This window comes from Odocoileus virginianus, chromosome 1 (genome assembly GCF_023699985.2).
Source record: "Odocoileus virginianus isolate 20LAN1187 ecotype Illinois chromosome 1, Ovbor_1.2, whole genome shotgun sequence".
Taxonomy (NCBI): Eukaryota; Metazoa; Chordata; class Mammalia; order Artiodactyla; family Cervidae; genus Odocoileus; species Odocoileus virginianus.
In genome coordinates this window covers 63,317,088-63,337,563 of record NC_069674.1, presented here as the reverse complement: position 1 = coordinate 63,337,563, position 20,476 = coordinate 63,317,088, and the positions used below count along the sequence as shown (strand labels likewise).

The 20,476-nt window shown below is 37.1% G+C and overlaps 1 protein-coding gene across 10 annotated transcripts in view; it reads left to right on the top strand.

Moving 5' to 3' along the window:
* TFEC (transcription factor EC) overlaps nt 1-20,476 on the top strand; it is a 224,327-nt gene that overhangs the window by 37,474 nt on the left and 166,377 nt on the right. For all 10 annotated transcript variants that reach the window (XM_070468644.1, XM_070468660.1, XM_070468637.1 and 7 more), the window contains one exon: nt 8,114-8,161. The gene's annotated coding sequence lies outside the window, so the exon portion shown is untranslated. The remainder of the gene's footprint in view (nt 1-8,113; nt 8,162-20,476) is intronic.

The window sequence follows — 20,476 nt, the reverse complement described above, 5'->3', positions numbered from 1 at the left end:
GTACACAATTCAGTAGTTTTCAAAGTATTTTTATAAGTTTGTGCATATAGTTAACATTTTTATAATTTATTATATTAAACTGGTTATTTAAATTTTTGATTGTTCATTTTTCTTAGGTTTTTTATATAGCTATTTGTATCATTTACAAAAATAATCATGTATCCTTTTAGCAGTCTTAACTCATTTCTCTTTCCTGACCTAATGTAGTAGCTGGATTCAAGTTTTAGTCAATTATTGCTAAGACTATTTTGCTATATAATACAGGAGTTTGGAACATATATTTTGAAGTAAAACTGATATGAATTTAATATTCAGTTTATTAAATATGTAGCATGGGGCAAACTACTTGTGATTATTGTGTTTCAGTTTTTCCATTTGATAACAATAAAGAACATTTATAAATAAGCTTATTGAAAATGTTGAAAGAGATGGTAGATACAAAGTGCTTAACAAATTCTCAATATAAGATGATACTGATATCTTTTTTTAATGAATTTCTAAAGATTCATTCTGCCCAGGAAAAAAAAAAACTATGTGAAGATGATATTACAACAGAAGACTTGTGCTACTATTAAATTATGTTCATATAAGCATACATAGTTGTTGAACAGTTTCTTCTAGACATCCTTGAGCTAGATTATATCTACCTTTTCTACACAGTTATTTTATTTTATTATTCTGCCTGCCTGTAGCTAGGATAGTATTTATGCCAGCTCAGAAATGTAACTGTTTATATCATTAACAACCTCCAAAGAATCTGCTTTCTCCCTTAGATAACTCACAGAGGTGCCTCACAGTCCTTATTGCTATAAATTTTTAATCCCTAAATTAGATATCTCCTACTGTACTTTTGGACTTTTTTCTTTGGTATCTCAATCTTTTATGATATGCAACTATTGAGTTTGTTTTTGTTAGAGGACTGTTAGACTATACTAATCATGTCTAAATCCTTTAAATATACCTCATTTATTACTTTCAAAATAATAGGATAGACCTGAACAATTGTGTATAGGTACAGGACTTATCTAGGGAGTAAAAGAGGCACCAGAATGCCTTGAAATTAATTTCTCCATTAGGAAGAGATGCCAGTAGGAAGCCGGTTGATCAAAAAAAAATGGTTACAACTTTAAAAAATTGCAGACACAATCAGTTGGTTATTTTTAATATATAATTGAGCACAAACATTTTAGTGAAGAGTTTAATAATAACTCCGAATAATGTAGATTATTTTGGAATTTAAAAATATTTTACAGTTCTGAATGTATTTGAAATGGAGGAAATACATAATTGAGTAGAAAGTTTTAGTGTTCTTTAAATATTGAGAAATGTTTTTTCTTTGTTAGACTGACCATCAGCACTGGTATGAAACAATGGTTCAGAGGCAGAAATGTCTATTCTTGTCCCAAGTCAAGGCATTCACTGAAAAAATTGCTTCAGGCCATAACTTTGGCATGCCATGGGTTAAATAAAGGTCAACTCCAAGTGAAAAATAAAAATCAGTTGATCTTTTGGTGTTAAAGGGGCAAAATAGTTATCATTTTAGATTCTTTTAGTCCTCTTATAATTCAAGGATTTTGGATTTCTTTTTCCCTCAACTGAGAATTTTCAGGCCAGTGGTGTCCATAATGTATATGAGTGCCTTGGGGCATTTTGAAGGGGAAGAGAAGAAAATTTACCATATTTTAAAAAAGTTCTTACCTATACAGGCTCTTGCATGATATTTAATAACTCGCTAGCCCACAGGGGCTGACAGTGCTTTTTATATTTAAATTAGTCAATAGTCATTTGGAACACTGTTATCTGGAGAATTAGGTTCTAACCCCATCTTTGGCACACTGTTTATTTTTATAAAGGACATCTAAATACAGACTTGTAATTACATTTTAACATTACTTCTAACTTATTGGTCTTTGTTAGGGAGGTGGTTAAAGACTGGTTTATCAGTCAATGGGAACTCAAGAGCATGTCACTTTGCATTTTAATCTTGACTTCATCACATTTATTAGACAAGGATAAGGGTAACATTTGCTCAACAGGGTGATGAAAGGATTGCCTATGATGGTTCACATGACATGACCATCACATAGTAAGACCTCATTAAAGGTCAACTTTTATCAGGGTTATTATTATCTGTGCTTTGTGTCTTCTACAAAGAAAATATTGTGAGCAGAAAAAATCATATAGAGGGCCATCCTATTATCTGGTTAATTTTGAAACATACTGGCAGTTGTATAATAAACGTCAGTGGGTGCCATGTGATGAAAAGTCATATAGGTGGTACACACACTGGGAACATTTTGCTCAGTGGTTGGAGACTTTCTCAGGTTACTTGTGTAATTTTGGGTCATTCTCCAAAACAGTTTTCCTTGGCCAGAGAGGTTAGATGAGAGTTAGGTAGACAGCTTCTTATAATTCCCAGGACAAATTGGACTTAGTAGATTCTCACCATAATTAATTTTTTTCTGAATCCAGAAGAGTGAGTAAAGCCTTTACATAACTTTTCCAAAGACAATGGCAAAGCACAGACTCTCCAGAAGTGGCATGTGCTTCAGATCAAATGAGAAGAATCCCAGTTTTCCCCTTCTTGGATTAAAAGGTGTTATCATTATACTTGTTTGCCTAGGCTGAAAGGAATACAAACTAACTATTGAGGAATAAAATTTTCTTCTCTCCTTTAAAGAAAAGCCCCTGCTGTCGGAATGCAAAATGAGTGATTTTGACTATAAAAAACTGACTCTTTATTGTAGAAAGAGTCTCCCTGTGACTAGTGATTGTGAAAATAAAGGCTCCTGCAGATTACACCAGGCCAGAGAGCCTGGAAGCTGGAGAATCGGTAAACTCGTTGAGAGTCAGCCTGAAATTATGCCCATTTTTGTAACATGTGTTATTTGTTTATAGATTGAATAGTAGTTTCTATTATTTTCAGAGTTTTAAGGGGCCTTACAGGCACAGTACACAGAAGATGTTCAGTAAATATTTTCTGAATAAATGCATGATTGTATTTTAATATTCCTTTCATTGTTGAAATCCTTTCCATATTTTATGCACTACAGAAAGTCACTTAGCCTGTGCTTGAACATTGCAATGGACTAAAAGCTTACAAAATTCTCAGGCAGCCTTTTCCATTGGTAGATCACTCTAATTATTAGATCTTTCTGTTTTTTTGAGGCAGATTTTATCACCATATAATTTCTACCCTTAGGTTTTAGTTTAGTTTTATGGAGAGACATTAAAATAAATCTACTTCCTTTTCACATGAAAGTTCATCACATATTTCAAGATAGCTATCATGTCCCCATAATTCTTCTCTAAGCTAAACTATCATTTTCCAGATGGTAGCATTTCCAATCCCTAGCCGTGCTTCTTCTTCTTTTGCTATTTTGGGTTAGTCTTTATTTTGGTCAATGCCTCTGATATATTTATTTATTTTACCATTTACAGTGTAATGAGTACATTTTGAATGAACAACACTGATAACTATTTAATATACATTATTTTATTTAACCCTTTTCAACAATCATATAAAATAGAATTTTCCCAGTGAAAGCATTGTATGAAGGCCATCCCGTTAAGAGGCACGATTTGGATTCATACTGCCTCTAAACACCGAAAAAACTGTCTGCAAGTAATTTATCCTTTCTGTGACTCAGTTTGCTCGTAAGTGAAGTAGGGATTATAATAATTCCTACCTCCCAGGACTCTCATAACTCTCGTGTGTGCTCAGTCATGTCTGCCTCTTTATGACCCCATGGACTGCAGCCCATCAGGTTCCTCTATTCATGGGAATTTCTAGGCAAGAATACTAGAGCATGTTGCCATTCCCTTCTCCAGGGGATCTTCCTGACTTAGGTATCGAACCCACATCTGTGTCTCCTACATTGGCAGGCAGATTCTTTATAACTGAGCCACCTGGGAAGCCCATCTCTTAGGGACTAATATAAAGATTAAATGTGCTAATATTTTTAAAGCATTTAGGAAAGCATCTGAGCAAGTAAAAAGCATTAGAAATGTTTGTGAAGTAAGCAAAACTAACTAGCTTATGCTTTCATGGACCTTGCAGATATGACTAAGTTAAGGATCTTGAGATGGGAATACCATTCTGGATTATCAGGATGAGCCCAGTGTAGTCACCATAGTACTTATAAGAGGGATGCAGAAGTCGGAGTCAGGGAGAAGGACATATGACCACAGAAGGAGATTGGAGTAGCCCATTGTGACGATGGAGGAAGGGGCCACAAGCCAAGGAATGTGTGCAACCTCTAGAATCTGAAAAAACAAGAATATGGATTCTCTAGTGACTCTAGAAGGAGGCTCTAATGACCAACAATTGACTTAAGCCCAGGGAAACCAATTTTGGATGTCCTATAAGAGAAAAATAGTTTAAAATTGTGTTCTTTAAGCCACCAAAGTTTTGGTAATTATTTTACAGCATCCATAGAAACTAGTTCAGTGAATCACTAAAACCATTTGAAACCTGTTATTGAAAAGAACTCAAGTATAAAGAACCCGAGTCACTTTTTGTGATCATTATTACAGGCATTGTGTCCCAGTCAGCATCTAGGAAAATACATTTTACATCCCAAAGGTTCCCCATTGCATGTGATATTCCTAAGAGCCTTGAAATAGAGGTTTAATTGACAAAAAGCTACACTAACAACACTAGATCTGCCCTGCTTTGTCCCATTTTCTTGGCCATCACCAAAGTTCATGACAGTGTGAGCTTCTCTTTGCCTGCCTTTGTCTTCATCCTCTGGCAAATCTCCTGCCTTCCTCTTTACTTTTGGGTTCTCCTTTGGATATCAGAAAGTGATGTGCTCCAAAGTCTCTTCCTAGCTGGTGTTTTTCTATTAACCTGTCAAATGCCTGTGGCCATGCTTTGCATACTTCTATCTTAGCTGAGCGAGACTGGTGTTTCTTAAAACTGCTGTATTTCTTAGATGCTGCTATTATGAGCTTCAATTGTTTCCATTGCTTCAACTGAAGCAATCTAGCCTTCACCCACATCTCCCTATGACATTGATTTGCACGCCTTAGGAGCCTACCTTTTTTATCTTCCTGAAGTATGGATGGGAATGTACAGAAAACCTCCATCTCCTTTGAAAGTCTCTCTTCTTTTTCCATCACATAGACTACTGTCAAATGTAAAGAGGAGAATTGCTGCTTTTAGGAAAACAAAACCTCTTAGCCTCACTTTCATCAGATTATCACAGTCTTACATTCATATCAAATTTTTACTTTTGTTGTTTGTTCTGTTTTTGTTTTAGAGGCTACAAAAAACTGGACACTGACACTTTGCTCAACTGCAATCTCCAGATATACTATATATGCATTTATGGTGAACTTAGATATTTTCCACTGTACATACTTTAATAATTTTGAACCCAAATGAAATAGTATGTATTTTCCACCTAAGTGAGTTTGACCCATTATTCTAGGCTACCACACTATTAATAATAATAATAATAATAATAATAATTTACTGAGTATCTATTATGTATCAAGTACTAGTAGGTGTACTGTTAGGGGTTTAAATTTTTAATTGTTTAAATAGTGATTACTAAATTATACTATAATATAAAATAGTAATAAATAGTTATTAAGATAATAATAAGAATTTTATTTTCAAATGTTAAGTTTGTCTTTCAGTCAATTTTTTTTTTCTCCCAACTTATTTTTTCCTTATATTTGAGTGGCATTCATTCTGTGTATTTCTTTTAAGTCTTAAAGCAACAGATGAATGAAGGTCCTGTGTCCACCATTACAAGTGTTCCTCAAGATCAGTTTCCCAACTTCTGTCCATTTGTCTCCAAGGGCCCTAAAATATGGCTACCCAAGGCCTGAGAGCTATTTTCAACATATCAATAAGTGGATTTTTGGAAAATTTAACATTTATGTTGAATTATTAATCACCTCTCTTGGGAATGACAGTTTGAACAACTTTGAACCTAACTCAATTGAGCTCACATAGATTTATTTTATTAGTTAGTGCATTACAAGAAACTTTGTGAAATGCTTTACTGAAATTAAGAATTTCTGATGAACCAGTCCATCCTAAAGGAGATCAGTCCTGGGTATTCATTGGAAGGAATGATGTTGAAGCTGAAACTCCAATATTTTGGCCACCTGATGCAAAGAGCTGACTCATTTGAAAACGCCCTGCTGCTGGGAAAGATTGAGGGCAGGAGGAGAAGGGGATGACAGAGAATGAGATGTCTGGATGGCATCATCGACTCAATGGATGTAGGTTTGGGTAAACTCTGGGAGTTGGTGATGGACAGGGAGGCCTGGCGTGCTGCGGTTCATGGGGTCGCAAAGAGTCAGACATGACTGAGCGACTGAACTGAACTGATGTCTTTCTGACAATCACCTCAGGAAGATATATCACTAGTCTCATTTTATATAATAGTGTGTTAGTTTTGTATACGTGTCATAACAAATTACCAAAAACGTGGTCACTTAAAACAATAGAGATTTAGTTTCTCACAGTTCTGGAGGCCAGATGTCCCAAATCAAGGTGTTGTCAGGAGTGTTTCCTTTTTGAGAATGGGAGATTTTCACGCTCCTCTCCTGGCACAATTTCAGTGTCTGCCTCTGTCATCAGAAAGTATTCTTCCATCTCTGTCTGTCTTTCTGTGTCTCTTCTCCTCTTTGTTTCAGGGCACTAGACATATAGACTAAGGGCTCACCCTCCTCCAGTATGTTCTGTGCTGTGCCAAGTCTCTTCAGTCGTGTCCAACTCTTTGTGATACTATGGACTGTACCCTGCCAGTTTGCACTGTCCATGGGATTCTCCAGGCAAGAATACTGGAGTGGGTTGCCACTCCCTTTTCCAGGGGATCTTCCTGACCCAGAGATTGAACCTGCGTCTTGTATGTCTCTGCACTGGCAGATGGGTTCTTTACCACTAGCACCACCTGGGAAGCCTCCAGTATGACCTCATCTTAATTTGCAACTTAATTACATCTGAAGAGAATGTGTTTCCAAATAAGGTCATATCTACAGGTACCAGGAGTTAGGACTTAACAGATTCTTGAGGGGAACACAGTTCATCCCACAACAAATAGGGGGAAAGAGAAATCATTAAAGTAACTGGGGTACACATATATAACATGAGCCTAAGACTTCTGTCTCCATACAATGTTCTTTTGACTTCATGCAATACTATTTCCTAATGATTTCCACTTTATTTTTCATGGCTTCCTAGACTATCTGTTTAATAAATCTGCTTTGAATTTCATGGAGGCTAAAAATCAAGCTCACTAGTTCTTTGTATCCAAATATATGATTTCCCATTTTTAATAAGTTATTCTTATCACTAACTTTGGTTCCTCATATAATTTCCTTGTTCTAAGCTTACACAGTTATTCTGGGCCTGGATAGGAATTTAATTTTTTTAGATTGGTTTGCTGATCCCTTATTACCTTTCCTCCTATACTAGGCTTCAATTTCCTTTTAATGATGGCTCTGTATGTTTGAGATTAAAGCATTGTTCAGAGTTGAGTTGTTCTGTTTTTCTGTGTTGTTTCTGTTTGTATATCCATTGGGCTGTAATTTTTCACAGAAGTTGTTGATGTCTTCCTAGATCCACCTCCCCTTTACAATTTTTCTGTCTTCCAGGAAAAGATTGGTAGTTCAAAGGGGAATATGAAGTGTCTTTCAATTCCTATTATGGTCCAGATGGGGGTTCTAACTACATAAAAAAATGACATAACAAATCTCGCTCTTGAGGAACTTGCATCCCAGTATGGGGGGCACAATAGAGTAAATAGGGAATTATAATAATGCCTAGTAACCGCTACAAAAGTAGTTGAGCAAAGATGTCCTTGTACGAAAGAAGAGGACCATACTGAGGTTTGAAAAAATAATGCCATTTTGTAATTAGTTACACTCTCTGCAATATTATTCCCTTATTTTTTCAAATCATTATCTAGTTTTTAAAAGTATATACTTTTGAACAATATAGTGTGCTATGTTGAGGACTGGAGCTATCACACTGAGCATCTAATTTTTATTTTTGCCTTACAGTAATATAGACGTAGTAAGCAAATAAAAACAGCATTTTTAGAATTGAACATTAACTTCTCTTTCTCTCTCTTTTTTTTTTTTTTTGCAGATTCGTATCACTGATATAGCTCTCTAGAGAAAAATCAGAAAAGCAAAGGTTGGTATGATATCTTATAAATGCTTAAGCCAGAGTTTATCTAAAAGGGGTTATTTAAAGATATTTTAGAGCATTAATTCTGAATTCCCTGGGATGCATTTGTTTAATCCAGTCACTTCTCATTATTACAGTGTCTTATGTGATGAGAGATTTTATAGAGACTAGAGAGAAAACATGTTTTTTCCCCAGAAATACATTGAACAGAAATAATAGTTTTTTCCCAGAAATGATATGAATAGCTATTAGCTACACATTCAGTTCCTCTAGCAGCTTCCTTGTTTTACTTTCATGGCTTTTTAAGAGGTGACTTCTAGGACAGTGTTGCTCTTCAGTCTGTGATCGCTCAAGTCAGAAACGGACAGGGAAAAACGTACCATCTATTGTGGTCTGTTTTTCTATGTGACAATTGTTCCTATTTTGTGTTTGTTTCTCCTTTAATGAGGATACAACTTTCATCCAGGGAGATGTATGGGTCACTTGTTAGTGCACTTAAATGCACTTAAGGCACTCCAGCAGCTGGAAATTGTGACTTGTAGTTGAATTATTTTTGCACAGCGAATGGTTTTCCTTTTGACATATTTTAATATACTTGCACACTGAGAGCAAGAGTGGGTGAACAGAAAACAGACTGTTTTATTAACCCAGCAGTCACCTTTGAGGTTTGTACATGTCCACTTTTTTTCTTGCCTTTGTACATAATCCCAAGAGACTGGTACCTGGCTTTGCTCAGAATAACAAAGTCAGGCGCAAATCTCCAAACACAATTGTTAGCTGAATGCCAACTGTTTCTTCTCATCTTCTTTTTTTTTTTTTAACTTGAGCATCAAGAATTGCATCTTTATGGGTGAACCATAACCATTAAAGAATGTGTTTGTTTTGCTATTTCAGATGCTTCCCTTATCATTTACTAGATTAAGGACATGTGATCTCAGGTGATAAAAGAAAATATTTTTTTGCATGTTTTTGGCAGAGCTTCATTTTCTTTCTTTTTGGTCATAAATCATTAATAGTGAAAAGAAGAGAAAAATATGTTACAAACTTTGACCAGACTCCAATTTCAAGTGTAAGAGCAGTTAGGAGAAAAGGAGAGGAGACTTCAGTTCAGCCAGGAAGCCAGGGTGGCACACACAGTTCCACATGCCATTTTCATAAAAACCAATGCTTCAGAGACTTTCCCCAATAAGACCAGAAATTTTTTCAAGTCAGTTACCATCCTTTTTCAAGCTATATATCTTAATACATATATAGCCATAATTTCTAAGTAAATGTAGTAGGTAATCACCTACTTTTTAATTCATACATTTTAATTGTACTCAAAAATTGGTGAGAAAATAGGTATAAAAATCCAGAGCCTCCCCTCAATTCCCAGTAATGGTTCATTTAACAGCATGTAAATATCAGGGCAATAAAGCATTCAAAGTACATAATTTTCTATTTCCTATCATCATCATTATAATCAATATTATCATTAAGATAATGCTCAGTTCAGTCAGTTGCTCAGTCGTGTCCAACTCTTTGGGACCCCATGGACTACAGGAGCCAGGCCTCCCTGTCTATCACCAACTCTCGGAGTTTACTCAAACTCATGTCTATTGAATCGGTGATGCCATCCAACCATCTCAATATCTGTTGTCTTGTTCCCTTCTCCTCCCACCTTCAATTTTCCCCAGCATCAGGGTCTTTTCAAATGAGTCAGTTCTTCGCATCAGGTGGCCAAAGGATTGGAGTTTCAGCTTCAGCATCAATCCTTCCAATGAATATTCAGGACTGATCTCCTTTAGGATGGACAAGTTGGATTTCCTTGCAGTCCAAGGCAGTCTCAAGTCTTCTCCAACACCACAGTTCAAAAGCATCAATTCTTAGACGTTCAGCTTTCTTTATAGTCCAACTCTCACATCCATACATGGCTACTGTAAAACCATAGCTTTGACTAGATGGACATTTGTTGGTAAAGTGATGTCTCTGCTTTTTAATATGCTGTCTAGGTTTGTCATAGCTTTTCTTCCAAGGAGCAAATGTCTTTTAATTTAATGCTGCAGTCACCATCTGCAGTGATTTTGGAACCCCCAGAAATAAAGCCTGTCACTGTTTCCACTGTTTCCCCATCTATTTGCCATGAAGTGATGGGACCAGATGCCATGATATTAGTTTTCTGAATGTTGAGTTTTAAGCTAACTTTTTCACGTTCCTCTTTCACTTTCATCAAGAGGCTCTTTAGTTCTTCACTTTCTGCCATAAGGGTGGTGTCATCTGCATATCTGAGGTTATTGATATCTCTCCCAGCAATCTTGACTCCAGCTTGTGCTTCCTCCAGCCCAGCGTTTCTCATGATGTACTTTGCCTATAAGTTAAATAAGCAGGGTGACAAGATACAGCCTTGACGTACTCCTTTCCCAATTTGGAACCAGTCTGTTGTTCCATGTCCATCTAACTATTGCTTCACCTGCATACAGATTTCTCAGGAGGCAGGTCAGGTGATCTGGTATTCATATCTCTTTAAGAATTTTCCATAGTTTGTTGTGATTCACACAGTCAAAGGCTTTGGCCTAGTCAATAAAGCAGAAATAGATGTTTTCCTGGATAATGCTACTACTTGATATTTTGGAGCATTTTATATTATACAAAATATACAATGTATATTATACACTTTATATTATACAAATATAATTTATATTAATTATACAAATATATGTTTATAATATACAAATATATTTTATATATTTATTTTATATTATACAAAAAAGAAGTTGTGATGTCATTTTATTTGACTATGTAAACCAATTGGTGGGTTGTGCCATGTGAATAGGAAGTTTATTAAGAAGTGATAAGCTTTTTCAAGTCATTTTAAGACTTTAAAACACAAGTAAGTGCTAAAGTGTAAAGAAAGGATGCCATCTTTGAGTTGAAATTCTGGGTCTCTATTGCTGACTATGATATTGGGTCTTTTACAGCATTGCTTTGTTGAGTTGTTCAGTGTGAAATAATAATTATGTGAAAAAGTGGTTATGAATTTTGAAAATTACTTTTTGTAGAGGGTCTGTCTGAGTGTGCAAACCTAGCAAATGCATTTTAGATGGAATTTTGCACTGAAGTAGGAGGTTAGAGTACCTAACAGACCCTCTACAAAAAGTAATTTTTGACTTTTAAAAAGGAAAACACTGAATCAATGACAGAGGCAAGATAGAAAACCATTTCTTCTGACTCCCAGTAAACTTCTAGAGTTCAGTTTAATATTTGAGCAGCTACTTTTGACCAAGTTCTTGAGCTATAGTCATAGTGTACAAATATTAAAAAGAGAGACCTTGCTGCTATGTAGATCTTATAAATGTAGAGGGTAAATAAATAAATACAATGAAAAACTAAAGTACCATAGGTATGGTGTCTTATAATTGTACATAGGTTTGGTGACATCATGAAAGGCTTAATTATTGTGGAGGCATTTGAGTTGGGCCTAAGAGGTTTGCTCCATTCTCAGGAATAACTATATCACTCACGTTTGCTTGTTTTTATGTTAAATCTATTAAAAGTAAGACTATTTCATTAACTTCTAGGGAAAGTTTGACCATAAATGCTTATTTGTTCCAAATTAAGCTTTTAAAAATCATTGCTTCTTAACATAATGGAGATGTTTTGTTTATAATTATTGCTGGCTATATTATGCTTCTCTTTATAGTTCTTGTAACTTTCTTTTCTAAAATATGTGTAATTGGCATCTTTTAGTATAAAAATTACACAAGATTCTGAGTTCTATAATCTTTTTTTTTGAGTCCTATAATCTTTATTTTTTCAGATAGTCTTCATCATTATCCTCAAATCCTCACTTTCATAAACCTAAAATTTTAGCACTTTTTTTTCATGTATTTTTATTAGTTGGAGGCTAATTACTTTACAATATTGTAGTGGTTTTTGCCATACATTGACATGAATCAGCCATGGATTTACATGTGTTCCCCATCCTAATCCCCCCTCTCACCTCGCTCCCTATCCCTTCCCTCTGGGTCTTCCCAGTGCACCAGCCCTGATTGTCTCATGCATTCAACCTGGGCTGGTGATCTGTTTCACCCTTGATAATATACATGTTTCAATGCTATTCTCTTAGATCATCCCACCCTCGCCTTCTCCTACAGAGTCTAAAAGTCTGTTCTGTACATCTGTGTCTCTTTTTCTGTCTTGCATATAGGGTTATCATTACCATCTTTTTAAATTCCATATATATTCGTTAGTATACTGTATTGGTATTTATCTTTCTGGCTTTCTTCACTCTGTAAATGGGCTCCAGTTTCATCCATCTCATTAGAACTGATTCACATGTATTCTTTTTAATGGCTGAGTAATATTCCATTGTGTATATGTACCACAGCTTCCTTATCCATTCATCTGCTGATGGGTATCTAGGTTGCTTCCATGTCCTGGCTATTATAAACAGTGCTGCGATGAACACTGGGGTACACATGTCTCTTTCAGATCTGGTTTCCTTGGTGTGCATGCCCAGGAGTGGGATTGCTGGGTCATATGGCAATTCTATTTCCAATTTTTTAAGGAATCTCCACACTGTTCTCCATATTGGCTGTACTAGTTTGCATTCCCACCAACAGTGTAAGAGGGTTCCCTTTTCTCCACACCCTCTCCAGCATTTATTGCTTGTATACTTTTGGATAGCAGCCATTCTGACTGGCGTGAAATGATACCTCATGTGGCTTTGATTTGCATTTCTCTGATAATGAGTGATGTTGGGCATCTTTTCATGTGTTTGTTAGCCATCTGTATGTCTTCTTTGGAGAAATGTCTGTTTAGATCTTTGGCTCATTTTTTGATTGGGTCATTTATTTTTCTGGAATTGAGCTGGAGGAGTTTCTTGTATATTTTTGAGATTAATCCTTTGTCTGTTGCTTTGTTTGCTATTATTTTCTCCCAATCTGAGGGCTGTCTTTTCACCTTGTGTATAGTTTCCTTTGTTGTGCAAAAGCTTTTAAGTTTCATTAAGTCCCATTTGCTTATTTTTGCTTTTATTTCCAATATTCTGGGAGGTGGGTCATAGAGGATCTTGCTGTGATTTATGTCAGAGAGTGTTTTGCCTGTGTTCGCCTCTAGGAGTTTTATAGTTTCTGGTCTTACATTTAGATCTTTAATCCATTTTGAGTTTATTTTTGTGTATGGTGTTAGAAAGTGTTCTAGTTTCATTTTTTTTTTTTTTTTTTACAAGTGGTTGACCAATTTTCCCAGCACAATTTGTTAAAGAGGTTGTCTTTTTTCCATTGTATATTCTTGCCTCTTTTGTCAAAGATAAGGTATCCATAGGTATGTGGATTTATCTCTGGGCTTTCTATTTTGTTTCATTGATTTATATTTCTGTCTTTGTGCCAGTACCATAGTGTCTTGATGACTGTGGCTTTGTAGTAGAGCCTGAAGTCAGGCAGGTTGATTCCTCCAGTTCCATTCTTCTTTCTCAAGATTGTTTTGGCTATACAAGATTTTTTGTATTTCCATACAAATTGTGAAATTTTTTGTTCTAGTTCTGTGAAAAATACCGTTACGGATTGCATTGAATCTAGAGATTGCTTTGGGTAGTATATTCGTTTTCACAATGTTGATTCTTCCAATCCATGAACACGGTATATTTCTCCATTTATTTGTGTCCTCTTTGATTTCTTTCATCAGTGTTTTATAGTTTTCTATATATAGGTCTTTGTTTCTTTAGGTAGGTATACTCCTAAGTATTTTATTCTTTTTGTTATAATGGTGAATGGTATTGTATCCTTAATTTCTCTTTCCGTTTTCTCATTGTTAGTGTATAGGAATGAAGGAATTTCTGTGTGTTAATTTTATATCCTGCAACTTTACTATATTCATTGATTAGCTCTAGTAATTTTCTGGTAGAGTCTTTAGGGTTTTCTATGTAGAGGATCATGTCGTCTGCAAACAGTGAGTTTTTTACTCCTTCTTTTCCTATCTGGATTCCTTTTATTTCTTTTTCTGCTTTGATTGCTGTGGCCAACACTTCCAAAACTATGTTGAATAGTAGTGGAGAGAGTGGGCACCCTTGTCTTGTTCCTGAGTTTACGGGAAATGCTTTCAATTTTTCACCATTGAGCATAATGTTTGCTGTGGGTTTGTCATATATAGCTTTTATTATGTTGAGGTATGTTCCAATAAAAACTCCCTGGAGAGTTTTTTTTATCATAAATGGATGTTGAATTTTGTCAAAGACTTTTTCAGCATCTATTGAGATAATCACATGTTTTTTATCTTTCAATTTGTTAATGTGGTGTATTACATTGATTGATTTGTGGATACTAAAGAATCCTTGCATTCCTGGGATAAAGCCCACTTGGTCATGATGTATGATATTTTTAATATGTTGTTGGATTCTGTTTGCTAGAATTTTGTTAAGGATTTTTGCATCTATGTTCATCAGTGATACTGGCCTGTAGTTTTCTTTTTTTGTGGCATCTTTGTCTGGTTTTGGAATTAGGGTGATGGTGGCCTCATAGAATGAGTTTGGAAGTTTACCTTCTTCTGCAATTTTCTGGAAGAGTTTGAGTAAGATAGGTGTTAGCTCTTCTCTAAATTTTTGGTAGAATTCAGCTGTGAAGCCATCCGGTCCTGGGCTTTTGTTTGTTGGAAGATTTCTGATAACAGTTTCGATTTCTATGCTTGTGATGGGTCTGTTAAGATCTTCTGTTTCTTTCTGGTTCAGTTTTGGAAAGTTATACTTTTCTAAGAGTTTGTCCATTTCTTCCAAGTTGTCCATTTTATTGGCATATAGCTGCTGGTAGTAGTCTCTTATAATCCTTTGTATTTCTGTGTTGTCTGTTGTGATCTCTTCATTTTCATTTCTAATTTTGTTGATTTGGTTCTTCTACCTTTGTTTCTCGATGAGTCTGGCTAACGGTTTGTCAATTTTATTTATCTTTTCAAAAAACAAGCTTTTAGCTTTGTTGATTTTTTGCTATGGTCTCTTTAGTTTCTTTTGCATTTATTTCTGCCCTAATTTTTAAGATTTCTTTCCTTCTACTAACCTTGGGGTTCTTCATTTCTTTCTTCTCTAATTGCTTTAGGTGTAGAGTTAGGTTATTTATTTGACTGTTTTCTTGTTGCTTGAGGTAAGCCTGTATTGCTATGAACCTTCCCCTTAGCACTGCTTTTACAGTGTCCCATAGGTTTGGGTTGTTGTGTTTTCATTTTCATTCATTTCTATGCATATTTTGATTTCTTCTATGATTTGTTGGTTATTCAGAAGTGTGTTATTTAGCCTCCATATGTTTGAATTTTTAATAGTTTTTTTTTCCTGTAATTGAGATCTAATCTTACTGCATTGTGATCAGAAAAGATGACTGGAATGATTTCAATTTTTTTGAATATACCAAGGGTAGATTTATGGCCCAGGATGTGATCTATTCTGGAGAAGGTTCTGTGTGCACTTGAGAAAAAGGTGAAATTGATTGTTTTGGGGTAAACTGTCCTATAGATATCAATTAGGTTTAGCTGGTCCATTGTGTCATTTAAAGTTTGTGTTTCCTTTTTAACTTTCTGTTTAATTGATCTATCCATAGGTGTGAGTAGGGTATTAAAGTCTCCCACTATTATTGTGTTATTGTTAATTTCCCCTTTCATAGTTGTTAGCAATTGCCTTACATATTGTGGTGCTCCTATGTTGGGTGCATATATATTTATAATTTTTATATCTTCTTCTTGGATTGAACCTTTGATCATTATGTAGTGTTCTTCTTTGTCTCATTTCACAGCCTTTATTTTAAAGTCTATTTTATCTGATATGAGTATTGCGACTCCTGCTTTCTTTTGGTCTCCATTTGTGTGAAATATTTTTTTCCAGCTCTTCACTTTCAGTCTGTATGTGTCCCTTGTTTTGTGGTGGGTCTCTTGTAGACAGCGTATATAGGGGTCTTGCTTTTGTATCCATTCAACCAGTCTTTGTCTTTTGGTTGGGGCATTCAACCCATTTACATTTAAGGTTATTATTGATAAGTATGGTCCCGTTGCCATTTGCTTTGTTGTTTTGGGTTTGTGTTCATACAACCTTTCTGTGTTTCCTGTCTAGAGAATATCCTTTAGCATTTGTTGGAGAGCTAGTTTGTTCGTGCTGAATTCTCTCAGTTTTTGCTTGTCTGTAAAGCTTTTGAATTCTCCTTCATATCTGAATGAGATCCTTGCTGGGTACAGTAATCTGGATTGTAGGTTATTCTCTTTCATTACTTTAAGTATGTCCTGCCATTCCCTTCTGGCCTTAAGAGTTTCTATTGAAAGATCAGCTGTTATCCTTATGGGAATCCCCTTGTGTGTTATATGTTGTATCTCCCTTGCTGCTTTTAATATTTGTTCTTTGTATTTGATCTTTGTTAATTTGATTAATATGTGTTTTGGGGTGTTTCACCTTGGGTTTATCCTGTTTGGGACTCTCTGGGTTTCTTGGACTTGTGTGACTATTTCCTTCCCCATTTTAGGGAAGTTTTCAGCTATTATCTCCTCGAGTATTTTCTCATGGCATTTCTTTTTGTCTTCTTCTTCTGGGACTCCTATGATTCAAATGTTGGGGCGTTTCACATTGTCCCAGAGGTCCCTGAGGTTGTCCTCATTTCTTTTGATTCTTTTTTCTTTTTTCCTCTCTGCTTCATTTATTTCCACCATTTTATCTACTACCTCACTTATCCTATCTTCTGCCTCCGTTATTCTACTGTTGATTCCCTCCAGAGTGTTTTTGATCTCATTTATTGCATTATTCATTTTTAATTGACTCTTTTTTATTTCTTCTAGGTCCTTGTTAAACATTTCTTGCATCTTCTCAATCCTTGTCTCCAGGCTGTTTATCTGTAACTCCATTTTGTTTTCAAGATTTTGGATAATTTTTATTATCATTATTCTAAATTCTTTTTCAGGTAGATTCCCTATCTCCTCCTCTTTTGTTTGGCTTGGTGGGCATTTTCCATGTTCCTTTACCTGTTGGGTATTTCTCTGCCTTTTCATCTTATTTAGATTGCTGTGTTTGGGGTGGCCTTTCTGTATTCTGGTAGTCTGTGGTTCCTTTTTATTGTGGAGGTTTCTCCCAGTGGGTGGGGTTGGACGATTGGCTTGTCAAGGTTTCCTGGTTAGGGAAGCTTGCTTCGGTGTTCTGGTGGGTGGAGCTGGATTTTTTCTCTCTGGAGTGCAATGGAGTGTCCAGTAGTGAGTTTTGAGATAGGTCTGTGGTTTTGGTGTGACTTTGGGCAGCCTGTATGTTGATGCTCAGGGCTATGTTCCTGTGTTGCTGGAGAATTTGTGTGGTGTGTCTTGCTCTGGAACTTATTACTCTTGGGTGGTGGTTGGTTTCAGTGTAGTTATGGAGGTTTTTAGACGATCTCTTATTAATTAATGTTCCCTGTAGTCAGGAGTTTTCTGGTGTTCTCAGGTTTTGGGCTTAAGCCTCTTGCCTCTGGATTTCAGTCTTATTCTTCCAGTAGCCTCAAGACTTCTCCATCCATACAGCACTTATAATAATACTAATAGGTTAATGGTGAAAAGATTCTCCACAGTGAGGGACACCCAGAGAGGTTTACAAAGTTACATGAAGAAGAGGAGAAGGGAGGAAGGAGATAGAGGTGAGCAGGAGGAGAAAAAGGGGGACTCAAGAGGAGAGAGACAGATCTAGGTGGTACTCTGTTCCCTAAGTGTTCTCCACAGTCCAGAACACCCACAGAGATTCACACAATTGGATTGAGAAGAGAAGGGGGAGGGAGGAAATAGAGGTGATCTGGGGGAGAAAAAGGCAGGTCAAAAGGGGGAGAGGGTAATCAAACCAGTAATCACACTCCTGAGTAAAAATGGGTACTGAAGGGTGGATTCTTAAATGTCCAAAATTGATATCAAATACTGAAAAACAAAGATTAAAAATCTAGAGTAGAGGTTAGACTCTTAAAAATACAATATTAAAAAAAACCAAAAACAGAAAAACTTTAAGAAATATATATGAAGTTCACTTTAAAAATAGGGTCCTTTTTTTTGTGTGTGTGTGCGCAAGGTTATAGTGGGTTGTAAAAATGAAAATTAAGGAGTAATAGAGGACTTTAAAAAAAAAGAAAAAGAAACAATTTTTTAATTAAAAAAAATAATAATAGTAAAAATATATCTAGGAATTTCTCTGGAGCTGTTGTGGGCAGTGTGGGTTCAGTTCTGTTTCAGATAGCTCCTTGTTCCAGCTTATACTTCTCAGTATCTACATGCCCCTTCCAGTGTAGTCAGTGTTAACTACAGGAATTTTAATCTGTTGCACCTGTCACTTCTAAAGTGGTCCCCTTTGTTTATTTGGCTTCTGTTTGCTGGTCTCTTCAGTGTCTAATTTCTGCCCTGACGCAGGCGGGCGGAGGTGCTCTCTTGTTCAGGTTCGCTTGTTCAGTCCTGCTGTGGGGAGGGAGGGGCGCTGCAGACAAACGTCACTGGCCTGTGTGGGGAGCACGCGCAGTGTTCCGGCCACGCTGGGTTTGCCCCCGCTCACGGCGTGTGTGCTCTCCCCGTGCTCACTGCTCAGGCTTCAGGCTGCTCTACATGGAGTGAGCCCCGAGTTGTGTGCACTTCCCAGGCCTAAGCCGCTCAGGTTCAGGTTCTTGGGTACTCCACAAAGGCGCAGACTCTGTTGGGCCTGAGTTTCGTGCCTTCCCCTCAGCTCAGGGAACCAGGAGCTTGAGGAGCGCACTCTCCCCAGGTGCAGCGCGACTTCCCTCCCCATCTCAGCCTCGGTTTCCGCGCTGGTCTGATGCGCCTTGTGTCTCTTCTGGGGAGCTGATCTCTGCCTGCGACCCTCCTGGCGGATGTCAGCCATCCAGAATCTCAGGAAGTCTTTGGTTAGAAGCTGGAAGCCCGTTTACAGTTTGGTAGGGGTGCTGTCGCTGCGGCTGAGTTTGCCCCTTTCTCCTGCCTCTGGCGGGGGATGGGGATGGGCCGGGCAACAGTCAGCCTGCTCTTCTCTGGTGTGGTACAGTCCTTTGTTCTGGGAACCGGCGGCAGTGCCTTAGGTTAGGGCTTTACGCAGGTTAATTCTCTCTCTCTCTTGCTATCCCGCAGTTTAATTTGCTATCTCGGGTTAGCTCCTTCCGATTGTCCTCAGGGCACTCAGGCCTGGTCCTTACCCTAAGCAATGCCGCCCGCTCCTCTCCGTTCAGCCCCCACTTGCTAGTGGCGGATGTGAGCGTCTGGGGTACTTTTCTGCTCGGAGTTGCTTTTAGGCATGTAATCTGTGAGTTTTAATTTTTTCCTCCCAGTTAGGTTGCCCTCCGAGATTCAAAAACTTCCCCCAGACCCGCAGGTGAGAGGGCTTCCTGGTGTTTGGAAACTCCCTCTACTAAGGCTCCCTTCCCGGGATGGATCTCCGCCCTAACTCTTTTGTCTCTCTTTCTGTCTTTTATCTTTTGTCCTACCTCCTTTCAAAGACAATGGGCTGCTTTTCTGGGTGCCTGGTGTCCTCTGCTAGCGATCAGAAGTTGTTTTGTGCAGTTTGCTCAGTGTTAAAATGATATTTCAATGAATTTGTGGGGGAGAAAGTGGTCTCCCCATCCTATTCCTCTGCCATCTTAGCTCCTCCCAATTTTAGCACTTTTTAAGAAGCACCCTGCTAAGACATTCCAGCATTATTCTTAATTTTTTTAATAATCCAGTAGAGTATCTATCTATGAGCCCCATTTTTCAGGTAGTAGACTGAGGCTCAGAGATTTTAAGAAATTATCTCAAAATTGTATATTTAGAAAAAATGTTATTGTTCTATGACCACTACACTGTTGGCAGTTATTATTTGTCCATCGGGTTGAGGTTTACCACTTTCTCACTAGCTTTATTAGTCAGGACTAAGGTGATGTCCAGTAGCAACAACCCAGTTGGAAGTAGATTAAGTCACAAAGAGAATATGTTGACCCCTATTACTAGAAAGGATAGCTGATATCAGAGGTGACTGGAACAGAATACTATTGACAAAAAAAGTGAAAGTATTTGTTGTTCAGTCATGTCCGACCCTTTGTGACCCCATGGACTGTAGCTCTCCAGGCTCCTCTGTCCCTGGAATTCTCTTAAGAAACTTCAAATACCATTAAGGAGTGTTCATTTCTCATCTGTATTTTTCTCTGCATATTGCCAACTCCTTTCAGCACACTGTGTGGGTTTCGTTCTGTTTAGGCCCACATCCTCACAACTTGTCAATAGGAATATAGAGGCTTATATTAATTACTCAGCTCCAGTGTGGAAAATTTCAGATAAAAATTTGCTGGGATCTCATTTCCAGCACTTGACCTGGTCATTAAGGTGATGGTGATGATATGATCAGTTTTCATTAATCAG